This window comes from Varroa destructor, unplaced genomic scaffold (assembly GCF_002443255.2).
Source record: "Varroa destructor unplaced genomic scaffold, Vdes_3.0 BEIS01000004.1, whole genome shotgun sequence".
NCBI lineage: Eukaryota > Metazoa > Arthropoda > Arachnida > Mesostigmata > Varroidae > Varroa > Varroa destructor.
In genome coordinates, this window is record NW_019211457.1 from 49,534,306 (window position 1) to 49,548,444 (window position 14,139).

Below are 14,139 nucleotides of genomic sequence, written 5' to 3' on the forward strand. Positions count from 1 at the left end.
TTAGAGTGGGAGAAAAGATCATCATAAGGCTATTAGACTATGAGCAACTTTCTGGTTTACTTCTCGTTAACGCCTGCTGTTACTAGGTGCAGCGGAAGCAGCTTCTGTAAAAACTTTAGAACGACTGACCTGCCTATCGACTGTGCAAGCAACGCTAGAGACTCCTACGATTACCAGCAGACAAGAGCTATACCTTGGCGCGAACCCATGACCACGTGCGCCGCACTTGGAAGATATACGTATATGATAATGTAATGTATATTTGTATTTTATATACGTCTACATCCCCTATCGCATCCCGTTGAGGTTGAAATGATCAGAGCAGAAGATCCCGCTGTATTTCTTTGCAGATTATGTACTTTATTACCGTCAACTCTTGCAGAGCTAATTACGTACGCCTTCACGTTTGCACCCTGGAGAACTTGTCCGAACATATTGAACTACATTACTTTGTTAATAATAGTAGCTTTTTTTCGTTCCACTAACTGCTACGTTTTTTATTATGTCCTGTTGGAGACGACGATAAGATATAGTCACACGATTTTTAAGGAGCGAGATTACAAACGCAATTACAAATAACAGTGAGTATAGGCCTAATACGTTATTAGTATCTGTCGCAAATATGAAGCATTTAATGCAGGTATACGACGACTACGTGTACATCCTCACATGTATAGACCTTCATTTTAATTACGTGCCTAAATCTAAGTAACGTAATATACATATATATATATATATATATATATATATATCGAATGTCCTAGTAACCTGTGTTACATTAGAGCCATTTCGGTTTCACGTAACGCCATCATAGGCCTGTGAGGTTGGGGATGAGACGAAATTTAATCAGCTTCTAATGTGTGAAATCTCAGGATTCGCCGATTCAGCGTTCACACATTCAGCGAGAGTAGAACTGAAAAGAAAATCGTCATGTCATCGAAGGCGATTTTTCAGCGGAAGGATATAGACCTTAGCCACCTCATTGCCATCCCCAGCGCAAGAGGCAAAAAGAGCCTTGAAACCATGTAGACCTCCACCACTTTAGATTTCCTTGCTTTTTCGTTCTACCCACTCCCAGTGCCCTCTCTTAGCCTTTTGTCCTGTGCCTTCTTTTTCTCCTTGGTCCTTCCGACAGCGTCGTTTGTTCACTTAATATTTGCAAGGATTAGATGTCGCTTTGAAACAGTTTCCTTCTCAAGTCGCTCCTCCCACTCATAGCGGTCTTTTTACGGGCCTTTTTGTTCATCCACGGATAGACCTGCCACGGACATGTTAAGTCTAAAAATTAAAAAATTCTCATCTTAAGGTTAAAAAACCAAAAAGAAGCTAAATGTAGGAGTTTATTAAGTAAGATGAGAGCCTCCGTTGATCAATTGGCTCGTCTGATCACTTACTCGGTCAACGGCCGCTCGATCCGTAAAAGCAATTTACTATTTTCTTCTTAGTGCATTGACATTTCTATCTGGTTTAGGCGTTTTCTCATGCACTGCTTCTATTCCGCTAGTTGCTGATGGCCAGTTTTGTCAACTCAGCTGATAGCAGCGCTGCTGTTTTGGTTACCACTGAATATTACCGACAATATGAATAATACCCAATTTAATTTGTGCAAGTAGTCTTTTTTTTTGTTATAGTGATGGTAACAGTGAAGACTGCAAATCGTTTCAGCAGTTAGATAGCTTTCTCTGCATAAACTTCGTAAGCTTGTAATGCTGGAGGCCTGTATACTTGTAACAACATCAAATCGATTTTTCGAAGCCAACAGCTATTAACATTTGTAGGAAGTGTACAACTACTAAAGGCCAAAACTATGGCACTGTACAATAGGCTGGTTCTAAGTTTTCCAAATTCTTATTGTCAACGAAAACATTTTGCAAATGTGCACACCAAAATTTTTTTTAGGATGTCGGAACCGATGTCTTTTTAGATGTGTAACAGAAGCCATTTTTGAGCGTCAGCGAAGCACGAAAACTCGAGCGGAGTAAAAAAAAATGCATTGAAAGAAACTAACCAACGACTGCGCTTTCTTGTTCGTCATACAATTCAAACGGGGCCTTTCGGTTCGCGTACATTCATATTTGGCACGGCACCAGGGTCGACCGGTTCGAATAAACGAACCTTTTGCTAAACGAAATCTTTCGACGACTCTACCTTGAAATAAGAGCGAACTTCGCCTCATTAACGCGCGTGTCGCATCCTCTCGATGGAATGGCGACTGCAAGGGTGCACTCGATGGCGTCACGCTCATTCGAAATTTGATTCAAGTAAAAGCTCACCGGCAGGCAATGCGACCACTGCACTACGAGCGGGCAAGCTAAAAAGCCGTGACGGACGGACGGACGGATGGATGGGCAGGCACCGTTGAAAGTTCTGTTCGGATTTGTGGGGTGCTCGAAGAGCGAGCCAACCTCAGTTCGATCTGATGTGTGCGAAGGTATCGATTTATTTGTTTTTAGCTTTGAACACTCGCTGTGCTCTGTAAGCGACAAAAGAAAGACGAGCAGGGAAGGCTAGCAGCGCAAATTGAGAGTGCGCCTGGGGAAAAACAAAGTCTGCCCTGAAAGTCTTCTCGTAGTGGCACAGCTAGGAAAGAGGTGAACTTTTGAAGGATAGCCATAGCGCCACATCAGCTTCCCATCTCCGAGAACACTTGATGGGTGGCCACTACCCTGCGTAGGATGAAAAAGCGAGGCTAGTTTTAGGTTGCGTTCGTCAAAGGCTGAAAGCAGCAAAAAGGTAGTTTAAAGAAGAAGGAGGAAGAGACGTCCAGTACGCAAGCCGCGCCTGCAATGAGTGGCCCCGTCAGAAACCGTCAACTCCCCATTTCTCGCATTGACTAATACGTAGTTGCACAGTACGGTAAAATGACGATCTAATGATCCTCAATCGTTTTTAAATCCCCCCTTCCCCGACTCGATTGCGCCTTTCCTTTTGTCGGTCGCTGATTTCATTTTTGCTCAGGCTAGACAGAGGTAGTGTACGTTCACAGGAGCCCCTAATCCGCCGTTGCGGCAATCATTGCCGCTAGTGGTACTGGCACGACGCAGGAGTGCTGTGAGGAGAAATGCTGTGTCACGTCACGTCGTGTTTGGCCGCACAAGAAGGTGCCACAGAAGCGCGCATCTGGCAAGCAAAGAAAGAGCTCTCGGTTAGAGTGTAGTCGCTCTGTTCCGTTACGTGGGATAACTGGGCTGCTGTGACGCGTTAATGGCCCACCGAGCTTTCTTCGAACGCCAAAAGCAGTCAGGGAACACTTCTCTCCCTTCCCCGTAAACACTAGTAGCGGCAAAAATGGTTTCCCTTTAACGCCAACGGTTCAAACATAAGAGCGGCTATGTAGGAGGGACAACAGGATACTTACGCTTCTGCTAAGCCTGCAGCCGTTTCAGCCGCAGCAGCTTCAAGGTCACCCTATTGGTAAAGCCTAAGGCTCTTTAATAAATCCCGTAAAATTTTGTTTTCCCTTGCTCAAGCCTTACTGCTAGCCACCTGGTCAATTTTCCCCTTACTAGTTTTTACCTCTTTTCTTGGATAGCCATTATGACACGTACGGTGACGCTATTTTCACCGGGCTACTTATTTTTGAGCACTGTTAACAGTCCATCCGTTCCTCCATCTTGCTTTAACGTTTCGGTCAGCATAAAAAGAAGAAATTACTCACCTTACAATGAGCATTCAAGAGTGAGAGAACATACGAATATCTCGTCATGTTTCGTGGCAATCCTGATTTGCCAGATGAACACTACGCCTCTTTCCATTTTGAATTTGGTTGTCATTTATGCACACTTTCAGTACCGGTTTAACCATACTGGCAATGCACGTTGACGAGCCAACGGCGTCGTACGGAAGCAGGTGAAATGGTTACTGCTGAAATGAGGCGTGACGTACAATACTTAAATGAACCTTGTACAACAATGATTACTGCAGCGTGTGGTTGGGTGCTCATAACTATAAGAATCGGTGACAACTTGAAAGTTTCAACTCATGCCACTGTTTGCGATTTTCCTCTGCTGGTGTCCCTGTTACCGCTACTATCGCCACGACTCCAAAATGGGCCGGTCTTCATGCTTGCGTGTAACGCTATTATTACAGCAAAAGTGTGTGAGAGTACCGTTACTGAAGATATGGCAGCCCGGCAGAAACCAGTCAGGAAGGACTGAAGAAGGCAAAACGCGGGGGAAAGCGGTGTGACGATAGCGGTGGTTCCTTTCCATAACCGTCATGGTTAGCGCACGAGTGTCGGAGCAAACGGGAGAATATGGAGGAGTGGTTTGGAATCAGAGGACCTTGAAGGTAAACGGAGAAGGTTACAGTAGCTACTTGGCTTGGATCGCGTCATGGTTGCGAGCACCCAGGAAAATGAACGGGGCACGAGGCCACGCTTTGGACATGCACAGCTAACGGGAATTGAGTTGCTATAGAATAGGACGGGAAGCTCGCTGCCGGCTGTATGAGCATTAGATCCTACCCCCTTTCCTCCTTGGGCCTCTACAGCGCTTATGCACTTCGAAGGTGGAGTGCGGAGTTGGAGGTGGGTGGCACCTGCGACGTTAGGCGCCATTACGTTGATGTTATATCGGGGATACAATTTTCCGGACGAGAGCGCTAGCGCAGCGTGCGTGTGTCGCCGTTACTACCACGGGCACCGCTTTCGCATCGGGCGAGTGAAGAAATGGAAGCCATTCGATGGTGGCACATATAGTACTGCAGCAGTAGCAGCAGCAACGGGTAGAGGAGCAGTCGACGAGGCGGCCAATTGAGAAAGTCTCATGATGACACTAATTCAAGTCGCAAACCTCCTCGTCATCGTGGTGGAAAAAATTACGCCGTCGGAGTGAAAGCAATGTATTGTATATCAAGCTCAAACACCCCGCGAGTTGCTTTCTTATGTACAATAAAAGGAATTTTAATGTTAAAAATGAGCTTGACCGACTATTGTATCGAGCTTGTCATATATTGAAGTTCGAAATGACACTGTCAACACACAATTTTACAGGGTATAGTGTGCGCTACCACCTACTTGATAAATTATCTGCATACAGCCTAATAATTGATCGTGCTCAAATTATTCATGTTCTTTGAGTTTAACGTATGATATAATGCATAGTTTACTTCAGTACTATTATTATCGTTATCTATACGATACGGTGTCCTTTACGCACCTTCCTTATATAAAGTATTTGTGAACTTCCGTTGTAACACTTTGCATTCTTTTTAACGTGGACCAAGGCTAGTAACCGGGGCATTTTCATGCCATTTTCATACATCTGTCTTAACCTAAAAGATCATGTTCCTGTGCACGTACTGGCTTATTTTTGATTTCAAAATGCTACACTGTTTTATTTGATTGGAGCGACAAAACATAAGAGTGAAGTGATCCTAGACACTGCAGATGAACGGTAGCTAGTCAGATGTTATTGCATTAACACTTTACTATCAAACCAAACGATCGAGAAATAAGCATGAACGAGGAAAGAGGAAGGGGGACATTCTATGTGAGCGTATATGGATATGTGTGTGCCTGACGGAAATATGACAAGGTCAGAAGAAAAACTCTTTTCCAGGCTCCCTTGAACAAACTCTGCTCGCTCATCACTATCTGTGGACGATATTGAAGCTTCGATAGAAGAGTACAGGAAAGCAATGGTGTTATAAAACAGGGTGAAGGAGAGACAGGAAAAGGAAAAAACGAGGAAAAGAAAGGAAAGGGCCTAATCAAAACAGACGGCTGTGCTGTTGTTACCAAAGCCGCGAAACACGGTTTATTCGAGCTTGAGTGCTGCAGGGCGAACAACGGACGCTTTGCAAGCACAATGAAAGCGAGCGAAAGACGTTCGTCTCTGTCCTGTTCTTTTTCAGTTTCAGTTCAAAGCTACGCGGAATGATAGAAGGACGTCCAGCGAATCGGCGGCTAAAGGCGACATGCTGCTTCAAGCATACGGCCTAAGGCCTTGTGCTAGGCGAAGAACTTACCCAGTATAGATTGTGTGCATGTATACGTCTAGGAATGGCTCGCTTGTTATTTCAACATATAGTAACAACATGGCTCAGTCTTCAAAATATGGCAGTGTAGTGAGTAAACTGCCACAAGACCGTTTGTCGAGGCAAACGACGGTCTGGGGAGCTCCCGTCGAGCTGTTCAGGCCATCCTAGCAGTCGCATGATACGGCTAGTGTCATGGGTAGTGCCACAGCTACGTACCGCATGTGCATGGGTGATGTGGCTTGTACGAGAAGACTCTAATTAATTTTCCCATCGAAAAGGGGAAAGGCGGAAAGCGGGAGGGTTTTTCAATCGACACGGACTATATAAATATTGACTATATAAATACCTCTATACATATATACAAATGTGGTGCAGAGAAGCTGAAGCATGGAGATGAGGGAGCGGGGGGAGGCCAAAAGAAGCGGGAAACACAACGGTGTGGAGTATATGAATGACAACATGTGAACGGGGAAGCCTGAAGTCTGAGATGGAGGAAATGGAAGGCGTATGACGGCTCTATCAGCACACCAAGCCCTGACTGATTATTAGGCTTATCCCACTTCGCTCGACGCACGCGCACTACATACAACAGTGAGAATTAACCCCATTGATATATGAGTATTGGTGCCAGCTCGCCTGTTTAACTAATCCACCCGTATGGCTCCAACCCTCCCCGCAAATATTTACATAATCAGCAGGTATATGCAAAATGACGACAGGTCGACTAAATTCAATACTCGATTATACTACTGAAAATTCATAGCAATGACGTCTGGTAATGAGCGCTGCATAATAGTACACGTTGGCGGTACATGCCGCTAAATAGTGTTACAAGTGTATATATCGGCACTTTCAAGCTGCAGAAATGGGTCTTTGTATTTAAAACGTACATCCTTGTCTGGACATGACACGACTACCATTATACACTTCATACGTTCGAGTCCAAAAATAGTATTCGTGTTTACTGTTAACATGTTTTTGGCTTTTCAGTAGTTTGGTTAAAAAGTTGAAGTGCCCGCTCCAAGGGGACCCCCGATCAGCCCAGCTGTTGTTATATTTGTCGCTGTATGTGCCACCATGCGTGCATTTGTTTACTGCCTTCAAGCATATTCTTTGTGTATTATCTCGCTGATGTTGTGACAAGTGCATTGCCAGAAACAGCGCTAGAGCTCGCTGTCACGCGGGCGGAACGAAACGGGACGCCGCTGCCCCTTTCGTGTTGTTCTTTGTCGTTATAATCTCCTTTACGCACGCACCTAGACACTACTGGCAACATTGGTGATGGCTGCTGCTGTTGTTATGCTGACCTCGTTGTTTTGCTGTTCGTTATACAATCACTCGTTAAGCACAAAGGGACGGTTCGTTGTTAACTCGTCCGTCTGCTTGAGTCGTTGTTGTTTTAACACATCGTTGTCTTTGCCACTGTTGCTGACTCGCACGAATTATCTCTTCTTCGGCGTTCGTCCGTCTCCGTATGTCTGCATGCATGCATGTCTGTCTCTTTATGCGCGACTGTTCGTGTACGTGTGTACATGTGTATGTCCAGGAGGCGTTGTGTGACCTTTAGTTCACCACACTGCAATGGGCGCTACGACCAAGGCAGCAGCTCAACCGTTCTGCCCTTGCTTTGCTGTGGCTCCCTGTCTTTTGTTCTATTCTACCTGCTTCCATTTCCAGCAGCGTAGGCCATCTGTCCCCTTGCTCATCTCTCTCTCGCTCTGTCTGTGGCAGGCCCAATGTGTAACTATAGGTCTTGACGCTGTTACGGGTGTCTGTGTGTCTCGCCCAGCAGGCTACTCTTGCCGCCGCTACGTGACTGGATCCCTGGGTAGTCTTATTCGAATCCAAAATGCATGGCACGAAAAAGCCGCGCACAGCGCAGCGGGCTGGTGGAATCTCTTCTAGATAGGCACAGCTGCCCACCTTGCAACCCACCGACCACCGCAGTGTTCCCTTCTCGCCGAGAAACCGTCGGCTTTCCGCTCAGCTGCAAACTTCATAATCAGGACGAAGGGCCACTGCACACTTCTTGTCATTCTACTGCCACTGCACAAACTGTATGGACCTAACTCGTGTTTGTAAATGGAGGTCAGAAGTAGGGAGATGCGTCCAAAAAACGGAAATGCAAGGTTCAACCATCTCTGTCGGATACATGACCGAAGGGTTTCGAATAGACAGGCAGGCAGACAGACCGAGACGCGGGTAGTTGTGGACAGGAGTTCCGCTGGGTCGGCATCGAATAGAGTAATCGGGTATTGCACATCCATTCAGGAATAGAAAATAAAATGAGAAAGGGGAATAAAATAGTGTGGAAGGATAAGATAGTCAGTATCTTCCAGATATTTGGTCTCCAGTGTTTTGGTCGTGCCATCGTGCTCTTCGTGCGAAACCTTACGTAGCTTCTTTAAAACTGTTCCGTATCCGCCTATTCAACTTAAAATAGGAAGTGGGTAAAAGAGCAAGATAGAGCTTTTAAGTGTCGAAAAGGGTTTTAGAGGTCCGGAATTGAACGGACGTTCCGCTGAAGCTTGTCTTCTTCTGAGGCAAGCACAGTGAATGTAAACGATGTGACGAGTGTAAAATCAAACAGCGACATTTTTTTACTGTTATAGTGTGATTGTCTTGGAAAATGTGGGGACAAAGTGTTTTTTCTGTTCTCCATATTAGCGCAAGAAGAAAAAATACGCAACGACACTGACGAAAGGAACTTCAACTTCATATATTACGGCTTACAGTAAAAGATATAAACTGTGGAGTGGTAGTCAACCAGTAGTTTAAATATAAATAAGAATAATCGGATTAATGAAGTTGTCGGTGGGAGTGTAAAGAAGCACGTAACCGAGACATTATACGATAGCGAAAGATGCTGGTGGAGAACCATTCTGAGAACAGTGGTCACACGTCAACAGAGCGCTTAACTATTTCACATTAGCTCACGTCACGTCTTGCTAGCAGACCGTACTAGCGTAACTTTTACTTCTGTCTCAGGTGAAAAGAGTGTATGAGTCTGAAGCAACGGATCGACGAACAGTCCAGAATCACTCAGCTCTCTTTTCCGTTTATATTTCTTTATAACTACTAAATTATAAGTGCGAACGCCTGCGGTGAATTCTTAAAGCAGAACTCAGAGAAGGTCCTGTTGCTCCCGCTACATTCGAAAGTCCTGTTTTAGTGTTCCACCCGGGATTTGAAGCGCTCTCTTCGAGCAATTTTTACAGACTGTCCTTATTGTGGCATTTCATCTATTGAAAAAGTTTGCAACTCGGTTGATACTAAAGACGAAGGCTAGATCGAGTCTACCTCACTCAATTAGTTGTTTCAGTTGTCACGGGCTTTTGTGCACTTCTTAGTATACGAAATGTACTTACCGGTCAGGTGCACCCACTTTTGCGCAGCTCATGCGGCCTGTTACCTATAGAAGGTTCATTTGGCACAGTCTTCCGCAATAAATTTTACCAGGTTAGAAAAACAGCTAGCTTAAATCTATAAAAATAATCCATGATACTGTGGCTTAGTTAGGGCGTAGCGAGATGTGAGTTAACTCGATATATTCGGGACGATCAAATTCATCCTTTCTATTAAAAGAAACTATCATGTATGAAGTCGCATCTGGATCAATGTAAATCGACTACTCAAAGCTTTTCAACCCCTACTGTTATACACCACGAGTATCTAAAACACATTATATTTGGTTAAATTGTGATCTGGGAACGGTTCCCATGCGCGCGTTGCATAAGCGTCGCTTTCGCTCAATTGGGCCCTGATGCGCTTCAAAACTGACTGCCCGATTGAAAGATAAGTACATGCGTGCTGCATGTGCAGAGACTGAATGGCCCATTTCAGCCCTAGAACAAGGCGTTCCTGAAATGACTATACTTTATTGAGTTTCATGTTAGTTTACCACTAACTTTGTCATACACACTTGTGTTCTTTCTTATATATATATATATATATATATATATATATATATATATACACTGTTTCTCTTCGCACGTATATAATTAATTGTGGTAATCCGCACCTCTGAAGCGCGGTAAAACCGATTAAATGAAGGTTATGACTAAAATATTCAAATTTTATTGACGGCTCTTCTCTGTTTCTGAACAATTTAGAATTTGATTTAAAGCTAACTGAACGAAGCTAAATGAAAAACAATGTCAGGCGCTTGTATAGATTAAATGGCAGGATGATTCAGCTTTTTATCGGTTTTAAGTAAATGGGTAACAATGTTAAGTGCGCAATGGTATTATTACGCATACTATTCGCAATCGGATAGGGACACAGCATGTTGACGGTACAGGCGGTGTCGGCAGCCACGGGCGTGGGGTAAAACAACACTGTAAGCAAGTCATGTTCCCAATAAATAAATAAATAAAAAGGAATAAAGCCTATATCGGGTCAGACAGATCATAATCGCGTCATATTGGTCCACGCACGCCTCGGTACTAATTTCAGTGTGCTATAACAATTCCTGTTTCCCCCTGTAGGCCATTTACAGGCTAGTTCTGCCGTTCTATTTTCCGTGTTTCTCTTTGCAGCTGGACGAAATCTCTGAGAATTCATTTATTATGCAAGCTATATGATTTGCGCTGTTCTTAGCTGTAGCAGCCCGACGAGTTTTGTTTACTGTATACATAGGGCAACAAACGGCTACAGGGAGTAAAGATTTATGTATAAAACCGCAAAGTGTCATGCGGTTTATAGTAGGTTTGTACACTTTAATCAACTACTCTAAGGTGTCAGCTTTAGTACACGGAGCTGTACATATCCATAGTCGATCGTTGTAGCTAAACATGAGACGCTTAGAAATACAACATGGAGCAAACGTTAGTATTGGCGAAAGACAAGAACGTCTGCTGCTATGTACAGCAAACGGGCAATATTCTATGAAAAAGTTGTCCTGGGCTCTATTAAAGCCTACTACGGCAAGGATAACACAGAATGACATGAAGTGAATTCATTTTGTTCTTAGTTACTGCGGACAACTCGGACAAGTAACCTTGCCTTAGCGCACATCACACCGTGTAGCAGATGTTTACTGAACGAAGCCGCTTACCATCCACCCTTAATGTCGAATCTGGGCTAAAACTCCGTTGATGTAAGCGCCTGATGAAAGAAGTATAATTAGTGACGCAGGAGAATGTCACATCGGAAATGGAGTCCATGACCAAAGCGAGTCAACCAAAGTGGCACAAGTAGCATGCCTGGGTACTGTCATTACGCATTTCTGATGGCCATATCACAAAGATGCACCGCTAAGGCCTGATAGGAAATGGTCCTTAGAAAAGGAGTAAGTCTGTAAGATGACATCAGAATAAACTATCCAAGTCAACCTATTCTGGGACCAACATACTATTTTCTAATTCATATGCCAAGTTATGTGTTGATGTTAAAACGTAAACAAACTGAAACCATTGCTCAATGCGTCTTCTAGAGTGTTATAATGCTATCATACCTATTTTAATCCTGAATTAACTGAGACCTACGTTAAGTGAAAAGCGTAGTCCAAATCATGCATTCAACTTATAGCAGTGTAAAAGAAAAGGCTGCCAACTCAGTGGAACACGGTACCGTAAGCAGTACTTGAAAAGCCTCTTTGAGTTTCTATTTAGTATAATCTGGGAGCACTTGCGCGACCATAAGGCTCCTCCCAGTGGGTAGCAATCTGGCTCTAAATATTTTATCACCCTGTTGCCAGAGGCTCAGAGTTTTATCTTATGAAGGCCTATCCTAGTCTATGATGCTTTACCTATGAACCGGCATACTCTACCTGGTTTAGTGTGTACACGGGGCCGAAAGCGGCTATCAGGAAACACCTGTCCATCTGTTCAATTGAAATGTATTATATACGGGAGTTTCACGCTTTTGTCCTCTACCTTTGTAAGTGTGTCTAATGGCCCTCATAAGCCAGGTGGGTAGCGCGGGCATCCTGGGGCAAGAAGATCAAGTCTCGCCTGCGACATTAGAAATGTAATACGCTATCATACAGTGCTTACAACGGTAATAAGTTCGTTTAGCCCACCAAAAGCCAACGTCTACTATTTATTTGGAATTAAATTACTCAGGGTCAGGTCTCAAGTCAGCGCAAATGTTTGCCCTAGATGACCCTAATAGTATTCAGTAAAATAGATATCGTACGTTAGACTCTTTACTATATAATAGAATTACTACGCTTTTAGTATTAGACTGCAATAGCCCTCATATTATTTCTAAATGACCACCTTGAGTGTATTAATACTTCAAAAAAAATACAGATTCAGTTTTTCCCCACAGTGTTGGTGGGGTCGGCTGTTGATTGCTCGACGGGTACCAATTCAATGGTGCTGTCATTGCTAACCAGCGTTGAGTCTGCGAAGAGATGGAGGGAGGCAAAGCATCAAAATGCTTTAGGTCACTACACATTTCTGACGCTGTACATCTTCGATGACTTGCTTTCTCGCTTGCTCGCTCACTTGCTCACTCGTAATTAACAATGGCAATGCCCTTCTGATGCCTGTATTCGGCTGCCGCTTTGGGGACGGGGTAAAGTTGGGGGAATGTTAGCTGCTGTTTCATAGTCGTCCGGCATAGCGCACCGGCCGCAGAGGGCCGTTACAGGATGTTGCGTGGGGCTGGTGCGGCCGCTGCGGAAACTGGCACGGAAGTAGTCACCACCATTTCTCAGTCCCTCGAGTCACGACGTCATTGTTGTTGCTCGCACTATTACTGTTACTCGGACTACTGCAGTTGCTGCTGTTACCGCTTCCTTTGACAGTCTTCAGTACGCTTGCGCTTAGAGCCGAAGAATTGCAGAACGCCAGCCGCTTTCAGTTGTGAGACGACGACGTGGCTATATGTGTCTATCATAGAGTTGTAGATGCACCCTGGCACTTCGGCCTCCAGCGATCTTCCTGTAGTGACTCCTTGCCGACGGGCCTAAACTGGCTCGCAGCGAACAGATGTCTCTCAATAAGGCCATCTCACAGAATCTCCCACAACATACAGCTGCCTCTGAATGTCTTAATAACTCCTTGTCCATTGTGTTGTAGTACAGTGACAGATTCACTAGGTGGAATCCTACTGGAAACAGCCGCCCGCTGACTCGTCTAGAGAGCCTTGCCCCAAGTTAGCTTGAGCTACTGAGCTCTATTTTTCCGTCGTGATACATATTTGACCTGATCTACAGAAGGTGCTGTAGCAGAAATATATGAAGACCTGAATATATATATTTATATATATTGCAAATTCAAACAGATTAACTCGGATACCTGGTCTTATTCAATCAATAATTGTATTCATCAAATTTATAAGCGTATCATGCATTTAAACATGGCGAAAAGATGAGCGCGGGTTTTACTGGCTTAATTTCAGTGAATTATCAGAAAAGCGGCTCTTACCGTAGTGGCAGCTGTATTCGGACGGGTCTTCTTGACAGTGGGGCAAAAAAGGGAAGGGACACTGTTAAATTTGTATGTGTACGGACGTGTGTTTGCTGCGAGCTGCCGATAGTCCTAAGATTTGGTATCAAAAGTTCCCAAGGGACAATCTTCACTTACATGACTTAGTGCCTAAAGGCCGCCCGCCTATTTCGGTGTATAAAACATAAGGCCGCAGCAGCAGCGATGATAGTGATGACAAGGCAGCGTATAGCAACGAAGTCAAAGAGTTAAGGATAGCATAAGATTGTTAAAACTCGTCAGAACTCGGCAGGTATGTTGGCGCTGTAAGGTGCTGCCAAGAAGAGGTCGAGTGTTTAATGTTTGTTGTCCTGTGTATATCCGGTACTCGCAAAATGCAACAACGTCCTCGGAAAACATCGGCAGAGCACATATACTAATACATAGGACTATATTCTACAAGTTCAATTAGGTTGTCAAACCACGTTCATCGCCGACCTGAACGAATCGTTTATTTGCTTTGCTGAACATTGAAAATGTACTCTAGCGACATATATGTTACGGAATACGGAAATAAAACATATTCTAGAGGTTTTCAGCTGAGAAAAACGACTGGAATCGAAGAATTAGTCCCTGATATTATTTTCCTTTTAATTAAATACATGGGCATTTCAAACGCGGGTAGATCTTATTTGCTATAAATGACTGCACGTTACAGAACTGCCGTACTATTATTTATTTATGTATTAGTAAAATTTACAGAGGATTATCCACGGTTACA

At 44.1% G+C, this 14,139-nt stretch overlaps 1 protein-coding gene across 13 annotated transcripts in view; it reads left to right on the forward strand.

Moving 5' to 3' along the window:
* Positions 1-14,139, forward strand: part of LOC111249008 (nephrin-like) — a 226,991-nt gene that overhangs the window by 86,821 nt on the left and 126,031 nt on the right. The gene's annotated exons all lie outside the window — the stretch shown is intronic.